Source organism: Megascapheus bottae, chromosome 18, assembly GCF_031878675.1.
Source record: "Megascapheus bottae isolate mThoBot1 chromosome 18, mThoBot2.hap1, whole genome shotgun sequence".
Taxonomy (NCBI): domain Eukaryota; kingdom Metazoa; phylum Chordata; class Mammalia; order Rodentia; family Geomyidae; genus Megascapheus; species Megascapheus bottae.
This window is the reverse complement of record NC_143526.1, coordinates 30,671,362-30,690,008: the sequence shown is the minus strand read 5'-3', so window position 1 is coordinate 30,690,008 and position 18,647 is coordinate 30,671,362. Positions and strand designations below refer to the sequence as shown.

The 18,647-nt window shown below is 45.3% G+C and overlaps 1 protein-coding gene across 3 annotated transcripts in view; it reads right to left on the bottom strand.

The window, feature by feature from the left end:
* Itch (itchy E3 ubiquitin protein ligase) overlaps nt 1-13,933 on the bottom strand; it is an 80,143-nt gene extending 66,210 nt beyond the window's left edge. Inside the window, exon 1 of one of the 3 annotated variants that reach the window (XM_090352199.1) lies at nt 13,909-13,933. The gene's annotated coding sequence lies outside the window, so the exon portion shown is untranslated. Of the gene's footprint in view, nt 1-2,767; nt 2,840-8,618; nt 8,639-13,908 lie in introns of those variants that run through there. The other 2 variants (XM_090352198.1, XM_090352197.1) reach the window with 2 other exon arrangements.
* Between the last annotated feature and the right edge of the window lie 4,714 nt (nt 13,934-18,647).

Genomic DNA, 18,647 nt, shown 5'->3' with positions numbered 1-18,647 from the left:
ATTTTAGCTGGGCACAGTGGCTCATGACTGTAATCCTAGATACTCAGGAGACTGAGATCTGAGGATTAAGGTTCAAAGCCAGCTCAGGCACAAAAGGACCTGAGACTCTTATCTCCAAATAACCTCTAGAAAAGGAAAGTGGGGCTTGGCTCAAGGGTAGGATGGTAGCCTTGGGCTGAAGAGCTCAGGGACAACATCCAGGCCCAGGGGTAGGGTGGTAGCCTTGAGCTAAAGAGCTTAGGGACAGTGCCCAGGCTGAGTTCAAGCCCCACGAACCACCAAAAAAAAAAAAAAAAAAAAAAGCTATCTTGGGGGGGGCCTAGGAGCACGGCCTGATGGTAGAGTGCTTGCCTAGCATGCATAAAACCTTGGGTTCGGTTCCTTGGTTACCACATACACAGAGAAAGCCAGAGGTGATGCTATGGCTCAAGTGGTAGCCTCGAGAAAGCCCAAGGACAGTGCCCAAGGCCCCTGAGTTCAAGTTCCAAGACTGGCCAAAAAAAAAAAGCTATCTTGGGCTGAGAATGTGGCTTAGTGGTAAAGTACTTACCCAGCATGTATGAGGTCCTGGGTTCAATTTCTCAGTACCACATAAACAATTTTTTAAAAAGCTATCAGTATTTTTTTTTAGGGGGTGGCAGTCGTGGGATTTCAACAAAAATTCCTGGGCACTATCCCTGAGCTCTTTTGTTCAACCATTTGAGCCACAGCTCTACTTCCTTTCCTAATTTTTCCTTTTTTTTTCCTTTTAATTTGCCAGTCCTGGGGCTTGAACTCAGGCCCTGAACACTGTCCTCAAGCTTTCTCAAGATTAGCACTCTACCACTTGAGCTACAAGACCACTTCAGCATTTTTGTGTGTGGTACCAAGGAATGGAACCCAGGGCTTCATGAATGGTACGCAAGCACTCTACCACTAGGCCATACTCCTGATCCCTTTCCTAATTTTTCAAAGGACAAATTTGGGGAAATCACAGTTGTTTTTTCCCCTCTCTCAGTAAGTGTAAAGTTATTTTTTGAGGCCAGGCTCCAGTGGCTCATACCTGCAATCGTTGCTATTCAGGAGGCTGAGATCTGAGGATCTCAGTTAGAAGCCAATTCAAGCAGTTAAGTCCATAAGAGTCTCCAATAAACCAGCAAAAAGCTGGAAGTGAAGCTGTGGCTGAAATAGTAGAAGGCTAGCATTGAGCAAAAAGGCTCAGGGACAAAATATGGCCCAGAATTTAAGCCTCAGGACTGACACACACATATATGATTTACAGCCCCCCTCCAAAAAAAAAAAAAACCCTTGTACATTTACCGTTACAAAGAGAATTTCCACCTTCATTTCTTTCTTTCTTTTTTTTTTTTTTTTTTTGCCAGTCCTGGGCTTGAGCTCAGGGCCTGAGCACCGTCCTTGGACTTTCTCAAGGCTAGAGCTCTACCACTTGAGACTCAGCACCACTTCCGGCTTTTTTCTACATATGTGGTACCGAGGAATCGAACCTGGGTCTTCGTGCATGCTAGGCAAGCACTTTAACCACTAGGCCAAACTCCCGGCCCCTCCACCTTCATTTCTAAATCTGACAAATGAAATCGAGTTCTCTGCCAATTCTGAGAGTGGAAATACACTACCTTTCCCAATTTCCTTAAGATCGAATTATACATTAGGAACAGATGCAGAAGATGCCTGCACTTAGGAGCAGCGGTAGGATAATTGCTGGCTTGTGTTCTTCAATTTTCAAATAAAATCTGTCTTCCTCATGCCCCATCCCTCCCACCCATTCCCACCCCACTTCAGAACAAGTTTACTGCAGTTATTGAACAAATGGCAGATAAAGGCAACAACATCAGTACTGGAATATAACCGAGAGAACGAGTAATGGAGGAAATCGGGAATTCCAGGTACTCGGCCAGTGCACGGTTCCATCTCTTCACTTTAGGCCCAACACCTACTTCGGATGGGCTGACCCTTGTAACTTTCTCTAAGCCTCGGCCGGGAACGAAGTCTGAAAACTTGAGTTCTCTGCTGAAAAGCCAGGGCCACGTCGTGTTTCGACTTTTTAAAGAGTACGTTCTTGGTTACTTTATTTTCTAGGTTAGAGAAAGGCGCATTCACGGGACAGTGACAGCTCCACGTCTACAAAAGTCGGCGCCGCGGTGGCGGCGGCGGACGCCGAGGAAGGCGCCTGGGCCGGGACCACCACGCGGGGGGACAATGGAGGGAAAAGGACAGCAGTGGGGTGCAGGGGAGGCAGCCGCGGGGCTGGGCCTTTCCTCGCGAGCTGGGGCTCGGAAAGTCTCGGGAAAACCAGCCAGGTGGCAGGTGGGCCCGGCCGCCGCCCCTCGTCGGGCCACGTCGCTCGGGAGGGCCGCTGCCACCCGGCCCCGCGCCTAGGCCGGACCGCGGGGGAAGTGGCCGCCGGGCGAGGCTGAGGGGCGCGGGGCTGGACCCTGCCTCCGCCCGCCACCGCCCGGGCCTCTCGCAACTCGGGTCCACGGGGGTGGGGGCCCCGTGGGCCCCGGCGGTCAGGCACTCGCGGCTCGCCGTGTCCGGCTGGCCGTCCCGCCCTCCCCTCCCCCCCGGCGCCCCGCGCCCGGTCCCGGCCACCAGCCGGAGCTCCCGGCGCCCCCCACGGGCGCCTACTCTGAAGGGAGAAGAGCAGCCTCGGAGGTGGGTCCCGACTCTTCCGCGCCACAATCCCCTACGCCCGATTCTCTACCAGTCCTCTCTCATCCTGACTCTACCCTCGCCCCAAAACTACCCCCTGTCCGCCGAGAGTGTTTACCGGGACTCGGGGCGGCGGCGACTCCACGGTCCCTCGACTAAGATGGCAGCCGGTCCCGAGCCCCGACCACAGCAACCAGAGCGAGTTAGCGGCCAGTGCGCAGGCGCCTCCGCTCTGGGGCGGTCTGGACTACAAGTCCCAGCAGGCCTTGCGCGCCAGCTCGCCGAAGGGTTGTCTCACCTTCAGGTGAGAAGGGCTGTCGCTCACGGCGTCCTCCGCCTACCTTTCCTCATCTACTCTTCCCCCTCCCTCCCACACCACTGCTCCTCTTTCCCTTCTCTCTCCCTCTCCCCCTCTTTTCTTTCCCTCATGTCCCTCCCTCTCTCCTTTCCTTCCCTCCTTCCTTCCTCAGGCACCAGAACTTAAAGATTATGACCGTGGCTCCCAAACTAGTCTATGTCAGAATCATCCAAAAGGCCAAAGGCCCTGGTGGCTCACACCTGTAATCCTAGCTGTTCAGGAGTCTGAGATCTGATGACTGGGGAGGACAGTCTGTGAGACTCTTCTCTCTACTTCACCCCCAAAGAAGACAGAGGTAGAACGGTGGCTGCACACGTTTAAAAAACAAACACCAAAATAAAACCAAACACAGCCACACACAAAGCACCTTCAGCTGGGCACTGGTGGTTCACACCTGTAATCCTAGCTATCAGGAGGCTAAGATTTGAGGATTGCCGTTTGGAGCCAATCAAGCAGGTAAGACTCTTACACAAACATACTGAGCGGTGGCACAAGTGGTAGAGTTGTATGCTTGAGCAAGGAAAAAAGCTCGGGGGGGGGGGGCTGGGAGTGTGGCCTAGTGGTAGAACAAACACCTGTCTCGCATGCATGAAGTCCTGGGTTTGATTCCTTGGTACCACATACATAGAAATAGCCAGAAGTGATGCTATGGCTCAAGTGGCAGAGCACTAGCCTTGAGAAAGCCAAAGGATAGTGTTCAAGCCCTGAGTTCAAGCCCCAGGACTGGCACAATGAAGGAGGGAAGGAAGGAAGGAAGGAAGGAAGGAAGGAAGGAAGGAAGGAAAGAAAAAGAAAGCAGGCTCAGAGAAAGCACTCAAATCCTGAGTTCAAGCCCCAGGAACGGAAGCACTCTGAAGTTACACTGAATTCAAGTCTCTCACCTCTTTCTTCTTTTCTTTTCCTTCCTTCCTTCCTTTTTTCTTCTTCTTTTTCTTCTCCTTCTTCTTCTTCTTCTTCTTCTTCTTCTTCTTCTTCTTCTTCTTCTTCTTCTTCTTCTGCTTCTGCTTCTGCTGCTTCTTCTGCTTCTTCTGCTTCTTCTGCTTCTGCTTCTTTTTTTTGCCATTCATGGGGCTTGAACTCAGGGCCTGAACACTGTCCTTGGGCTTTCTCAAGGCTAGAGCTTTACCACTTGAGTCACAGTGCCACTTCTGGCTTTTTTTTTTCTACGTATGTGGTACCAAGGAATTGAACGTGGGTATTCGTGCATACTAGGTGAGCAGTAGACCAAACTCCTGGCCCAAATCTCTCACCTTTGACAGGGTGTTCTTAGAGATGATAACAGCTTAATGGTGCCAATATGGCAAGTGTTCTAAGGCTGAGCAACAAGCTTTCTTAATCCTCATAACACACCAGTGAGAGAAGTGCTGTTATTATCTCTATTTTACAGATGTATAAATCAAGTCACACTTGGAATAGGAGCACAGGCAGTTGCTTTCAAGTCAGTCTTCAACCTCTATCATGGAATTGTTTTGGGGAGTTAATGGGCTATATAAGTAGTGACTCAAGAGCCTCATATTAGTGCTCAGTAATTAGTTACCTTTGCTATTATTATTTGTCTTTTTCTAAGGAAGATATTTTACCATCTGGAAAATCACTTACACCATTTTTTAAAATCTGTCATGGGGCTTGAACTCTGGGCCTGGGCATTGTCCCTAAACTCTTTAGCTCAAGGCTAGTGCTCTACCACTTGAGCCACAGCGCCACTTCTCATTTTCTGGAGGTTCATTGGAGAGAAAAGTCTCACAGAATTTCGTGCCCAGGCTAGTTTTGAAATGAGATCCTCAGATCTCAGTCTCCTGAGCAGCTAGGATTACAGGTATGAGCCACTGGCCCCTGGCTTACTTGCACCGTTTTTTTTATTTTTGCTAGTCCTGGGCTTGAGCTCAGAGCCTAAGCACTGTCCTTGGACTTTCTCAAGGCTAGAGCTCTACCACTTGAGCCACAGCACTACTTCCAGCTCTTTCTAAGTATGTGGTACCGAGGAATCAAACCTGGGTCTTTGTGCATGCTAGGCAAGCACTCTACCACTAGGCAAAACTACTGGCCCCACTTGCACTTTTTAAAGTCATATCAACGTTTCTTTCCTGAATTATGCCTTAGGAGAGCTTATTAAAAATACAGATTCTTAGCCAGGGTCCAGTAGTTCATGTCTGTAATTCTAGCTACTCAAGAGGCTAAGGCCTGGATGGTTACAGTTTGAAGCCATGAAAGTCCAAGAAACTCTGTCTCTGAAAAAATAATCAGCAAAAATCAGGGTTCAATATGTGACTCAAGTGATACAGAGAAATTAGAAGAGCCAGAGTTCAATGCCTGGTAGCCAGAGGGCGGGGAGCCACCAGATCTCTTATGGTTAAGGTATTTTATATATGCAAATAAAGAACAACATCAATTTAATTCATTTAAAATGTTTAAGTTTACAATTTAATGCAAGCCAGTGGCTCATGCCTGTAATCCTTGCTATTCAGGAGACTGAGACCTGAAAGATGATGAGTCAAAACCAGCGCAATTAACCAGCATAAAGGTGAGCCTGAGGTGTGGCTCAGGTGCTAGAGCACCAGCCATGAGCAAGAAGGCTTGAGGGACGTGTGAGGCCTGAGTTCAAGCCCTCATAGGGGCACAAATAGGTAAAAAGAAAATTTTCAGTGCTGTGAGAAAAAGCTGTGTTTTCTGTCAAACGGAAATGCCTCTGTCTTGTCACCATTCACCATTGTATATTGATATTTCTTGGCATTGTTATTTCCTGGAATTATTTGCTTTTTTACTTCAATTGTAACTATTATCTGTGCTGTTTGTGATCAACCAGCCATGTTAGGAATATGAATCTTTGTCATCGGAGTTAAAGAATAAGCTGTAACTACCAGGTGTGCTGGTTTTGACCAGCCAGCCATATCAGCGGTATGAATCTTTGTCAGTGGAGTTACAAAGAAAAAGACCCCCTTGCATGGAAACTTTCCACTGAGTTTATCAACTTCCTCCAACTGTAACTGTCTGCCACCTGTTCCTAGCCCTGTCCCAGCCAGGAGAAAAATGTAAATCTTTCATAAGAATGAAAGAATAGCCCCATGGGGCTGGGAGTTGGCCTAGTGGTAGAGCATTTGCCTAGCATGTACCAAGACCCAGGTCCAATTCCTTGGTACCACATACATAGAAAAAGCTGGAAATGGTGCTGTGGCTCAAGTGGTAGACTCTTGGCCTTGAGAAAGCCCAAGGACAGCACTCAAGCCCTGAGTTCAAGCCCTGAGACTGGCAAACTAACTTTGTATTTTCTCCCATCAGTAAACATTTGTACTTAGAAGCCTAACTCCTTGACAAGGAGAAGGGACAGTTAGGATTGGGGTAATTTAGCAGACTTCCCTTGCTCATTGTGCCTGCCTAGCTCTGGGAAGGGTATTAACATTGCATACTTTGTGTGTATGTGTGTGTGCACTAGTCCTAGGGCTTGAACTCAGGGCCTGGGTACTGCCTCTGAGCATTTTTTTTTTCCTTCAAGGCTAGCACTCTACCACTTGAGCTCTACTTCTGGCTTTTTGGTGGTTAATTGGATATAAGACCTTCATACCTAGGGAAGCTTTGAATTACCATCCTTAGATCTCCGCTTCCTGAGTAGCTAGAATTACAAATGTGTGCCTGGTTTAAAAAAAAATTGTGTTAAGAAGAAAGGAAGGACTAAAGGGGAATGAGGAAGGGAGAGTGGGGGGAACTTAAGGTTGATGAGATATATACATGTATGAAAATGTCACAGTGAAATCTCCTTGTACAATTGACATATGCTATATTAAAATCTTAATGCAATTAGCTGGGTCCAGTGGCTCATTCCTGTAATCCTAGCTACTCAGGAGATTGAGGACTGAGCTAGCTTGGGTCGTTAAGTCCATGAAACTGTTATCTCCAATCAACCACCAAAAAGCCAGAAGTGGATCCATGGTTTAAGTGGTTAAGGGCTAACCTTGAGCAATAGGAGCTCAAGGACAGCACCCAGGCCCTGAATTCAAGCCTAGGACTAGCACAAAATACATACATGCATACTTACACATGTACATATAGTAATTAATACCATTCTTATTGTTAAGAAATAGATTTCTGGGCTCTATACCACTCATATTCTATGGGTAGCTATCAAACTTTATTACTCATCGAATGAAGGGAGATGACCCAGCAGAAACAATATATCTTCCTGTTCCTAAAGACCCTGACAGACAGAGATATCAACCCTGAGAGCAGCAAGGCCCTTGATGCCCCTGGTACAGACTTGCTCCGGGGCAGGCTCTCTTCCCCTTGGGGTAAGGTAGACTGTGAACCTGCCATACCAATGAGATTTGCCCAAAGAGATATACAAATGTCCATGAGCACAGCAAGCAGACGACCAGAGTTCTGCTTCTCACTCTCTTGCCTCTAGGGATCTGTGCTTTCCTCCTCCTCCCCCTCACCTGAGAAGCAGGTGAACAGGACCTTCTATGACACCTCTCCTCTCCCAACAGGGAGTCCTAATTCAGGGCTATACCAACCTGGTAGCAGCCTCACTTTCCTTGACACCTTACTCTCACGTTCAAATAAATTTTTCCTCTGCTTCCTCTGTTCCTGCCTCATACTTTATCTTCACTTATCAAATGTGCTTTGAAAACTATATTTTGTTTCTATAAATGTAGCATTCTTTTTGCAAAATTTTAGAGTATCAGAATCTAAAGAGATTCATTAGATTCTGGGGAGTTGTTAAGTATCAGAGTTCAATCCACTTCAGGATTGAACTCGGGGCCTCAAACATGCTGGGTAAATGTTCTAGTGAGTGACACTTTTAGAATCCCTTGAGAGTTTTCTTCCTTTCCTTTCCATCTTTCTTTCATTCTTTCTTTTGTTCATTCTTCTCCCCACCCCCCCACCCCCGTCTTTCCCTCTCCCCCTACCCCATAATTAAATCCAGGCACTTGCATGCTGGGTACACACTGTGCAGTGACTTACACCTCCAAACCCAGGATTTCTGAGACAGAAAGTTTTAGGATCAAGTCCAAAAATGAGTTGTTGTTGTTTTTTTTTAACCAGTCCTGGGCCTTGAACTCAGGGCCTGAGCACTGTCCTTGGGCTTTCAAGAATGAGTATTTCTAACAAGTTTCCAGGTAATGCTGAGGCCTAGAAATCACACTGGGAGAAACACTGGACTATGGCACTACTAATGCCTGCAGGGTAAATTAGCTCTAATCTGGGAAGCAGTACCTAGCAGAATTAATAATTTAAGCTTGAGAAGCACACAGATCATAGATCCAGTCCTATAGTCAACAACCTTCTGTTACCCTGCTACTTGTCACTGGAAAGCCAATACTCAGAAGTTAGAGAGTTAGTAGAAAGGTGATCGGTTTTATTCAAGAGCCAGTTTCCTTTGAGGCTTGCCTCAGAGCCCCATCTTATAGGGCTTAGAGGTACAAGGGGGCTTTTGTAAAGCCAGAACAGAAGAGGAGAGGATCAAGGAACAGGAAGATGACATACTGGCCTGTGTCTTCTCACCCAGGGTGTGTGTACCCCCCCTGCTTTTCCCCAGAACATCTCAGTCAACTTTGACCTCCTTGGACTAGTTAGACACATACTGCTTTTCTTCGTGTTAAACATCACGACAATTTACCTGAATTATGTTAGTTTGGTGAGTATTCCAAAGAATACTGGGTGGGATTAGAGGAAATTCTACATTCTGACACCAGATGAAGGTCACCAGATGTTCTGAGTTCTGTAAGTCTAAAGGAAGATTATCTGTTAGTATCATGATTGTATATGAACAATTTTTCTTTAGAATTTAGAATGCATAGCCAATCACTATTGTCTCGCACCTGTAATCCTAGCTACGAGGAGGCTGAGATCTGAGGATCATGGTTCAAAGCCAGCCAGGACAATCAAGTTCATCCAAGCTACAGTCAAGCTCCAGTTAAGCTACAAAAAGCCAATAGTGAATCTATGGCTCAAGGAGTAGAATGTTACCTTGCGCAGAAAAGCTAAAGGACAGCACCCAAGCCATGAATTCAAGCCTCAGTAGTGGCATTTTAAAAAAGAACAAGCTGGGCATCTGTGGTTCAGGTCTGTAATCTAAGCTACTAAGGAAGCTGAGATCTGAGGGTCTTGGTTCAAAGCCAGTCTGGTTAGGAAAGTCTGTGAGACTCATCTCCAATTCATCATAGAAAAAGCCAGAAATGGTGCTGTGGTAGAGTGCTAGCCTTGAACAAAAGGAGCTCAGGGACAGCGACCAGGCCTAGAATTCAAGCCCCAGGACTGGGGGGAAAAAAAGATGGGAAAATGGAAGAGCAGCAACTGCCAAGGCGATCTTAGGCCATGTTGCCTGAGCTTCTGTATGAAAATAGTAAATCCTACCTTCTAGGATCAAGATCCAGGTCGGTGGACACACCAACTGTTTGGGGAAGGCAGCAAATCCTATCCAGGCCATTTCCTCATCCTTTCATGCTATGTGGTTCTTGCTCCCAAGTTCCTTGGTCCAGAACTCATCTCAGTCTTGACCTGGATTTTATTAAAAAAGAAAGAAAGAAAGAGAGAGCGAGAGGTGGGGGAAGAAAAGTTTCTAAGAGAACCTTAAACCACCTTCATTTCCTTCTGCCAAGGACATCCAGCTCAGACAGGCCCAGACCCAGACCTGCCAGAGCAGGAGCTAGAAGCCTAGGGGATCCTTCCACCAGGAAGGGAAGGGCTCATGGAAGAGGAAGAGGGAAGAAAGCCAGTTGCAGAACTGGGAGGGGTTGGGAGAGAAACCCCAGCAGCCCACAAGCCGCCTGTCACTGACTGGCTCTACCCTGTAGAACACTTAGTCATGCTCCTTGCTATCTCTTCTTCCTTGGATCTTCTCTGCTCTCAGTTGCCAGAGGTAAGGGAAAGCTTGAAGAGCTGTATGTTAATCGACAGAAGACACTAAACAGATTTCAGGGAGCCTGAGATCTGCGTGCAAAGACATTGCAGAGACCTGAGACTTGAGCTCTATTATTCCCTTCTTTGAAACTGTTTCTGGATCCACAAAATGAGGTACGTACACAGTTCTGTCCCTGGTTTCAGGACAGCTATTTTTATTTAAAATGTAAAAATATTAAATATTCAGTTCCATTTGCATTTCAAATAAACAGTAGATATGTACTTGCCTATCATGTTACATACAAAACCCTGGATTTGATTCCCAACACCATAAAAAGAAAACAAAACACCACCACCATCAATAACAGCAACAAAAACATCAACAACAGGGCTGGGAGTTCAGCCTAGTGGTAGAGTGCTTGCCTACCATGCACGAAGACCCAGGTTCGATTCCTCGGTACCACATACATAGGAAAAAACAGGAAGTGGTACTGTGGTTCAAGTGGTAGAGCTCCAGCCTTGAGAAAGTCCAAGGACAGTGTTCTGGCTCTGAGTTCAAGGCCGAGGACGGGCAAAAAAAAAAAACAACAGATATTATTTTACCTTAAACATGACCATTTACTAATTCCTTTCCCCACCCCCCAATCCTAGGGCTTGAACTCAGGGCCTGGACACTGTCCCTTAGTTTCTTTAGCTCAAGGTTAGCACTCTACCACTTGAGCCTCAACGCCATTTCTCAGTTTTCTGCCTGGGATGGTTTCGAACTATGATTCTCAGATGTCAGCCTCCTGCGTACCAAAGATTACAGGCATGGACCACAAGTACCTGGCTAACTTTGAATATTTTTGACGTATTAAATTGGCTAATATCTATATCATTTGCTAATAAAATGGTGTCAGGCAAACACTCAATAAGCAATAACTATAATTTATATTATGCAGTGGGAAAATTGAGTCTCAGACAGGAACAGTAACCTGTCCATCATCACATAGTTAATACCTAGAGAGCTGGAATACGAACTCAGATTTAAAATTGATAACTAGTTTAAAGAATTATGTTCTATTAATAGAAGAATGGATAAACTATAGTGTATTATCATACAGTGGAACTCTAAGCAGTGAGAAAGAAATAACAAATTACTAATGAGAAAAGTAAAATAGCATGTAACATTTGTTTATTCTGATTTCTTTCTTTCTCTCTCTCTTTCTTTCTTCCTTCCTTTGCTAGTCCTAGTACTTGAACTCAGGGCCTAAGCATTGCCCCTGGGCTTTCTCAAGTTTTATCATTTGAGCCACATCACCACTTCCAGCTTTCTCTATGTATATGGTACCAAGGAATCGAACCCAGGTCTTTGTGCAGGCTAGGTAAGGACTTTACCACTAGGCCAAACTCCTGGCCCCTGCTCTGATTTCTTGGCATATAATTTCTAAAAATCTTTGGAAACTCCAAAATGATAAAGTGTCTCTTCATGTGCTGACTTGTAACTTGATGTCATCGATTGACTAAAAGCAAAAGAAAAGCTTGGCATCCTTGCCTCTTTTATTTCTTTGCTCTAAGCCATTTGTATTGTGTATTTGCTCTATGCCATTCTCTGTGCAGACATTTTGCAATCATCTTAGATTCCAAACACTAGACTCATTGAAAACATCTTTATGATAAGGGACAGACAATATCTCTGAGGAACAGCAGAGACTGTAGGTGCAACTGAATATCAATTTAAAAAAAATAGGAAATAGGCTATCTGCCAGTGGCTCATACCTGAAATCCTAGCTACTCAGGAGGCTGAGATCTGAGGATCATAGTTTGAAGCCCTCCCAGGCAGAAAAAAGGATATGAAACTTATCTCTAATTAACTATCAAAAAGCCAGAAGTAGAACTGGGGCTCAAGTGGTCAAGTGCCAGCCTTGAACATAAAAAATTTCAGGGATGGTGTCCAGATCCTGAGGAAATAAGAGGGAGGGAGGGAAGGAAGGAGGAGGAGGAGGAGGAGGAGGAGAGGGGGGGAGAGGAGAGAAAGGAAAGAAAGGGAAGGGAAGGAAAGGGAAAGGAAGAAGGAAGGAAGGAAGGAAGGAAGGAAGGAAGGAAGGAAGGAAGGAAGGAAGGAAGGAAGGAAAGAAGGAAGGAAGGAAGGAAAGGAAGAAAGAAGGTTATCAAAGATAGACATACCAGATTTGTTGTTGTTTGTTCTATGGTACCAGTTCTGGGACTTAAACCCAGGGCCTGGACACTGTCCCTGAACTTCTTTTGTCAAGGCTGGAGTCACAAATGGATTCACAGCTCCATTTCCAGCTTTTAAAAGTAGTTTATTGAAGAAAAGAGTCTCACAAACTTTCCTGCCCCGGCTAGCTTCAAACCATGATCCTCAGATCTCAGCCTCCCGAGTAGCTACAATTACAAGCATGAGCCACTGATACCCAGGAAATAACAGCAGATTTTTTTTTTTTCCAGTCTTGGGCTTAAGCTCAGGACCTGAGCACTGTCCTTGGACTTTCTCAAGGCTAGAGCTCTACCACTTGAGCCTCAGCACCACTTCCGGCTTTTTTCTATGTATGTGGTACCGAGGAATCGAACCTGGGCCTTCGTGCATGCTAGGCAACCACTCTACCACTAGGCCAAACTCCCGGCCCTAACAGCAGATTTTTTAGTTTAAATATCTTAATTGACTTTTACTTGCAATTCTAGAGCCAGTCAGCACTTCATTGCATAAAATGGAATGAGTGTTCTCATGAGCTGAGCAGAAGAGTGTGGTTTTGTACACTAAGGAACTGAAGAAAGCAGAAACAAAGAACAAAAAGTGAATAGGGCATTTCAAAATTACTTCCCTTATAAAGACAAACACTGAGAGGACTTCCTTACATGCCAGCTAGAACTGGCTTCTAAGTGGGTTTAATAGCACATTCTCTTGATTTCTCAAGCAAGTTTATTTCAATTTATGACTGGAACTTTAGCATGAATGATTTCATTTTGATTTGAGCAACAAAGAAAATGTAGCAAACAGTTAAAAACAATAGAATCAGGGCTGGGAGTTTGGCCTAGTGGTAGAGTGCTTGCCTCGCATGCACCAAGACCTGGGTTTGCTTCCTCCTTACCACATACATAGAAAAGAAAAACCTGGAAGTGGCGCTGTGGCTCAAGTGGTAGAGCTCTAGCCTTGAGAAAAAGTCCAAGGACAGTACTCATGCCCTGAGTTCAAGCCCCACACCTGGCAAAAAAAAAAAAAAGCAGGATCAGGGTAGGTAAGAAGATGAGTATTCGCTGTATAATTTTTCTAATTGTTCTGTTTAATTTGTGTGCACGTGTGTGTGTGTGTGTGTGTGTGTGTGTGTGTGTGTGTGTGTGTGTGTGTGTGTGTGTCTTTGCTAATCAAGTACCAAGCTTGAACTCAGGGCCCAGGCGTTGTCCCTGAGCTTCTTTTGTTCAAGACTAACACTCTACCACTTAAACCACAGTGTCACTTCAGCTTTTTCTGAGTAGTTTATTGAAGATAAGAGTCTCATAGACTTTTCTGCTCAGGCTGGCTTCGAACTGTGATCCTCAGATCTCAGCCTCCTGGATAGCTAGGATTAAAGGCATGAGCTACCAGTGCCCAGCTTCCTTCCCTCTTTTCTTTTCTTTCTTTCTTTCTTTTTTTTTTTTTTTTGCTCCTCTTTCTCTCTTTTCTTGCTTTTAAATCTCCTTTCAAATCTGCCAAGCCTCACTGGCTCATCTCTATACATTGCAGACCAGGACAGGTTTTGCCTAGAGTTCACATTGAAGATACTTATCCTAAACCAGAATCTGCATTATATTAAAAAAAAGAAAAAAGATCCAGGTGCCAGTAGCTTAAGTTTGTAATCCTAGCTACTTAGGAGACTAAGATCTGAGGATCACTGTTCAAAGCCAACCCAGGTAGGAAAGTCTGTGAGACTTATCTCCGATCAACAACCAGGAAACTGGAAGTGGTTCTGTGGCTCAAAGTGGTAGAGCACTAGCCTTGAGTTGAAGTGCAAAGAGACAGTGCCCAGGCCCAGAGATCAAACCCCATGAGCAACAGCAAAAAAAAAAAAAAAAAAAGAATAAAATCATACCTGTAAATTCCTCATGCAAAGACAGAATCAAGCAACATGCATGCAGGTTATTTATGCAAGCTAGGAAGGTGTCAGACAGAAACATTCTTGGGAATTTAGCTTTGATTTATGCAAATTTCTCCTGAGGTGGCAGAGACTTCACCTAGAAATATAAAAACATGTGAGACTTTGTCGCTGCTGCCGCCCTCCTCCTCCTGCTCCTCCTCCTCCTTTTTCTTCTGTCCTGGGGCTTGAACTCAATCAAGTCCTGGCACTGTCTCTGAGCCTCTTTTACTTTACCACCTGAGCCACAGCCTCACCTCTGCCCTTTTCTGAGTAGTTTGTTGGAGATGAGTCTCGAGGACTTTTCTGCCTGAGCTGGCTTTTAGCCACAATCCTCAGATCTCAACCTCCTGAGTAGGAGGTTGAAGTATGAGCCACTGGTGCCTGGCTGTGTTCAGTTCTTGAGAATCTTCTAGAAGCAGATGGAGGAGGGATGGGTCTCATAAAATCAACAGATTCAGTCACCTGCAGGCGAGCTGTTCCCCCATCTGTGAAGCTGGACTGGTGTTAATGCCTTGACAAGTCCAAGTGTGCAATAAAAGTGCTTGATTATCAGATCAAGCAACTGTATGTTTATGTGACTAACTTGAGATCAGCTAATAACTAGCATCAATAGGATTCAAATCCAACCAGCTCAACTCTAGAACTCTCTCTTCACAGTTCAGCAAGTGTCTTTTAAAAAATTGTGCATTGGGCTGGGAGTTTGGCCTAGTGGTAGAGTGCTTGCCTAGCATGCATGAAGACCCGGGTTCGATTCCTCAGTACCACATACATAGAAAAAAATGCTGAAAGTGGTGCTGAGGCTCAAGTGGTAGAATGCTAGCCTTGAGAAAGTCCAAGGACAATGCTCAAGCCCTGAGCCCAAGCCCAGTTCTGGCAAAAAAATAAAATGTGCATTGATGGATATATACAAAAGTATTCCAGGTAGTGCCTTCAATAGTGGTATGAAAATTTCATCGAAATAGGTGCTAGTAGTTTACACCTGTGATCCCAGGTTCTCAGGAGGCTGAGATCAGAAGATGGAGATTCAAAGATAGCCTAGGCAGATAAATCTGAGAGACTCTCATGTCCAAATTAACCAGCTGTTTTTCTTAGGTAATACATATACATCGAGCTTTGCTTTGTTTTATGATCCCTCATAAATGGTAATGTTTAGTAAAAAGGACAAAAGAAAACTGGGTGCTGGTGGCTCTCTCCTGTAATCCTAGCTACTCAGGAGGCTGTAGGATTGCGGTTCAAAGCCAGCCCTGAAGGAGAGTCTGTGAGTCTATCTCCAATAAACTATTCAGGAAAAGCTGGAAGTGGCTCTGTGGCTCAGGCAGTAGAGTACTAGCCTTGAATACAAAGAGGCTCAGGGATAGTGCCCAGGCCCAGAGTTCAAGCCCCTGGACCAGGAAAAAAAAAAAAAAAGGAAGGACAGGGTCTAGCTTTGTGGTAAAGTGCTGGGTTCTATTCATCAGTACCACTTAAACAGAAAAAACTAGAAGTGGTGCTTGTTATGGGGTCAAGAGGAGGGGATCTACACCCCTCCAAGTGAGGATTCCACGTCCCACCAGAGTCCACCACACAGAGACAGTTTCATATAAAAAGGTGAATTTATTGGGGAAGTAGATGGTGAACTGACCAGCCAGGGACACAGTGCAGACTCGGGAGCTGACACTGTGACCCCGAGCAGCGCTCATGCTGGGTTTTTAGGGGCCAAAGCCATGCGGTCAAGCCTGGCCAGATACAGGTGGTTGATGGGATTGTTACATACACAGAAGGGTCACATAGCCGGCTGCAGCCACACGCAGGTAGCCAATAGGGTTACGTCCTAGTATTTGAATTTACCTATCACCTTAGTTGGAATTGGCACGCAAATTGGAAAGGTCTCCACACAAAGCTGACCCCCTCCCTACCCAAGCGGATATCCCTCCTCATGGGGGTGGGGAGAAGGTCAAGGTTGCCCCTCCCTAGAAGGGCAAAGGCGACTGGGCTGTACCACATATCCCTCCTCATGGGGGTGGGGAGAAGGTCAAGGTGGCTGGGCTGTACCATTGTCAACCTTCCACAATGGGGCGGGGAACTCTTAGGGCATTCAGGATGGTGCCAGTTCCTGCTCCCCTTAACAGTGCTGTGGCCCAAGTGGTAGAGTGTTAGCCTTGAGCAAAAGAATCTCAGGGATTGAGTTTAAGCCCCAGGACTTGCAAAAAAAAAAAAAGGACAAATGGAATGGGGGGAGGGGGAAGAACAGCTCTCTTCTTATTTGCACACTTGCCACAAATAATTAGTGGGCTCTGGGAGCTGAGCATGGATGAATTAAAGACACTTATCCTAGCAAAACAAACACAAACTTAGGGAAACAACTTTTTGGGGGGTATAAAATGTGTTTTACAACACATTATCTCAACCTAGTGCGGGTGGCTCATGCCTGTAATCCTAGATACTCAGGAAGATCTAAGGATTAAGGTTGGAAGACTCTTATCTCCAAATATTCGCCAAAAAGTGGACAGTGGTTCCAGTGGTAGAACACTAACCTTGAGGGGAAAAATCTAAGGGACATCACCTAGGAGCTGAGTTCATGCCCCAGTATGGGCATGTGCATGCCCACAGGCATACACACACACACACACACACACACACACACACACACACACACACACACACACACGCAGTGTTCTTAAATAACTATGGAGATTGTACAGCTCTGTGAATATATTAAAAAATACACTTGAAGTGAGGGAATTGAATGATACCCAATTTCAATCTCAAAAAAGCTATTTTTAAGATTTTTTTGTTGCAAATAAAAAAGACCAACTTAGTTGGTCTCTTCCATTTCCTTTTCAGTGTGCAGAGGAAAGGAATTTATGAATGGGTGTTAGGGGCTCCCAGAGCCTCTGTGAGAACCAGAGCACAATGCTGCAGATTCTGTACCACTAGGAACAACTTCCCAAGCAGCCTGAGGAGTCAAGTCAGAGAAAACAGTGTGATTAGATCATGTCTCTGAGTTCTGGATGCTAGCCTACCCTGAGTTCTGGATGTTAGCTAGCAACAGCTGCTATCCTGCTCCTTCTGCCTCAGTTTCCTTATTAATGAGATGGAAAGGTTGTGCATGTATTTTAGGGGCTTTACTATTCTCCACACACAGTCAGTCCTGTGTCAGGCACATTGTAAGTGCCAGCTCCATTAGGTTAGCAGGCTTTGGCAATGGCAAGATCATGTGCATCCTAGAAGACTGGGTGTGGAATTCAGGTAAGACACAGTTTCCAAGGAGATCCTGGAGGAGACTTGACAGGAAATGCCAGCTGCAATGGCAGATCGGGGCCCAGAATGTGAGAATGGTGGGGTTAAACATTACTTTAATGAGAATGTGTTATTCAAGTACAAACGCCACCATCTCTTTATCTTATTTCACTTTCATAATTTGCACAAGGCAAGAAGTGAGAGAGCCAGAAATCTTAAGGATCAACTGTGCCTCTGGCTGTTTTCCAGCTCAATAGTCTTGGCCCCATGAGTGAGTGATTTCATGTCTCTGAGCCTTGGTATTCTCATCTACAAATAGAAATGATTATGAGAGGCTGTAAAGTGTAAATGAGAGGGGGGCATGTGCCATCTGGGGCACAGAATGAATACTCCATCGAGGTAATAGAAGTTGGTTTTTGCTGATTATAAACCAGGTCAGAAGAAGACTCAGCCTTTGATGGGCTGAACCTTTACAATCAGCATGTTCCAGAACTATTAATTCAGCCAGAAGGGGACATGTTCTGACAGAGGTGAGGAGGAGTCCATGATGGTTGGCAGAATGCAGTATTCAAAGGGGATGGTGGCCACCCAGGTGAGATGTTGGCACCAGGCAGCCTGACAGCATATAAGTCCCAGAGGCTGAACTCACTGACTCAGTAGAACAGTGGGTTGATCCAAGATCTGAATTCAACAGAGCTACTGTCACAGACGCACTCTAACATTGCTGTGTGACCTCAGAAAACTTTCTCCTTTTCTCTGACCTTTCATATTCTGTGAAAGGACTAATTAGTTTCTTACTTTTTTGTTGGTTTGCAATAGGGTCCCCCTATGTAACCCTGACTGGCCTCAAACGTGGTCTTCCTGTCTAAGCTTTCAAAATATCTGTGATTACAGGTGTGTGTATCTGCTCCTGGCTAAGTCTCAGTCTTTGATTTTTCTTCCCAACCTCTCCTCCAACTTTGATCTCTCTGGGGCTATAAATTCACTGGCTCTGACATACTGTCCACCTGTTCCTCCTCTTTGACATGCCGGTCAACCTGGATTCTTGCTTTATCATTGTGATCAGTTCCTGGCCTCACTCTTCTGGAGAATCCTCAACTCAAGATCTGGCAGCCTTGTTAAACACAGGTGGAAAGAGAATATATCCTAGCTTTGTTTCACTTGGGTTTCAAGTTCAGAATTTCTCATAAAGCCTCTGCCTATCTCACCCGCAATGAATTGTTTGTCATATTTCAGAATTCTTGTTACTGTTAATGTTGGCATAGTAATTTTAGAACTATAGTATGTGATACATTTTGTATGTACATGGTGAAATAAAAGAAATCTGAAAATAAGCTATTATTAGGACTGAATACTATCCATGTAAGAAAAAAACCAAAGAAGCTGAGCATAGTAGCACTTGCCTGCAATCCCATAACATGGAAGCTTAAGCAGGAGAATCAAGAATTTGAGGCCTGCTTGGGCTTTTTTGCTGT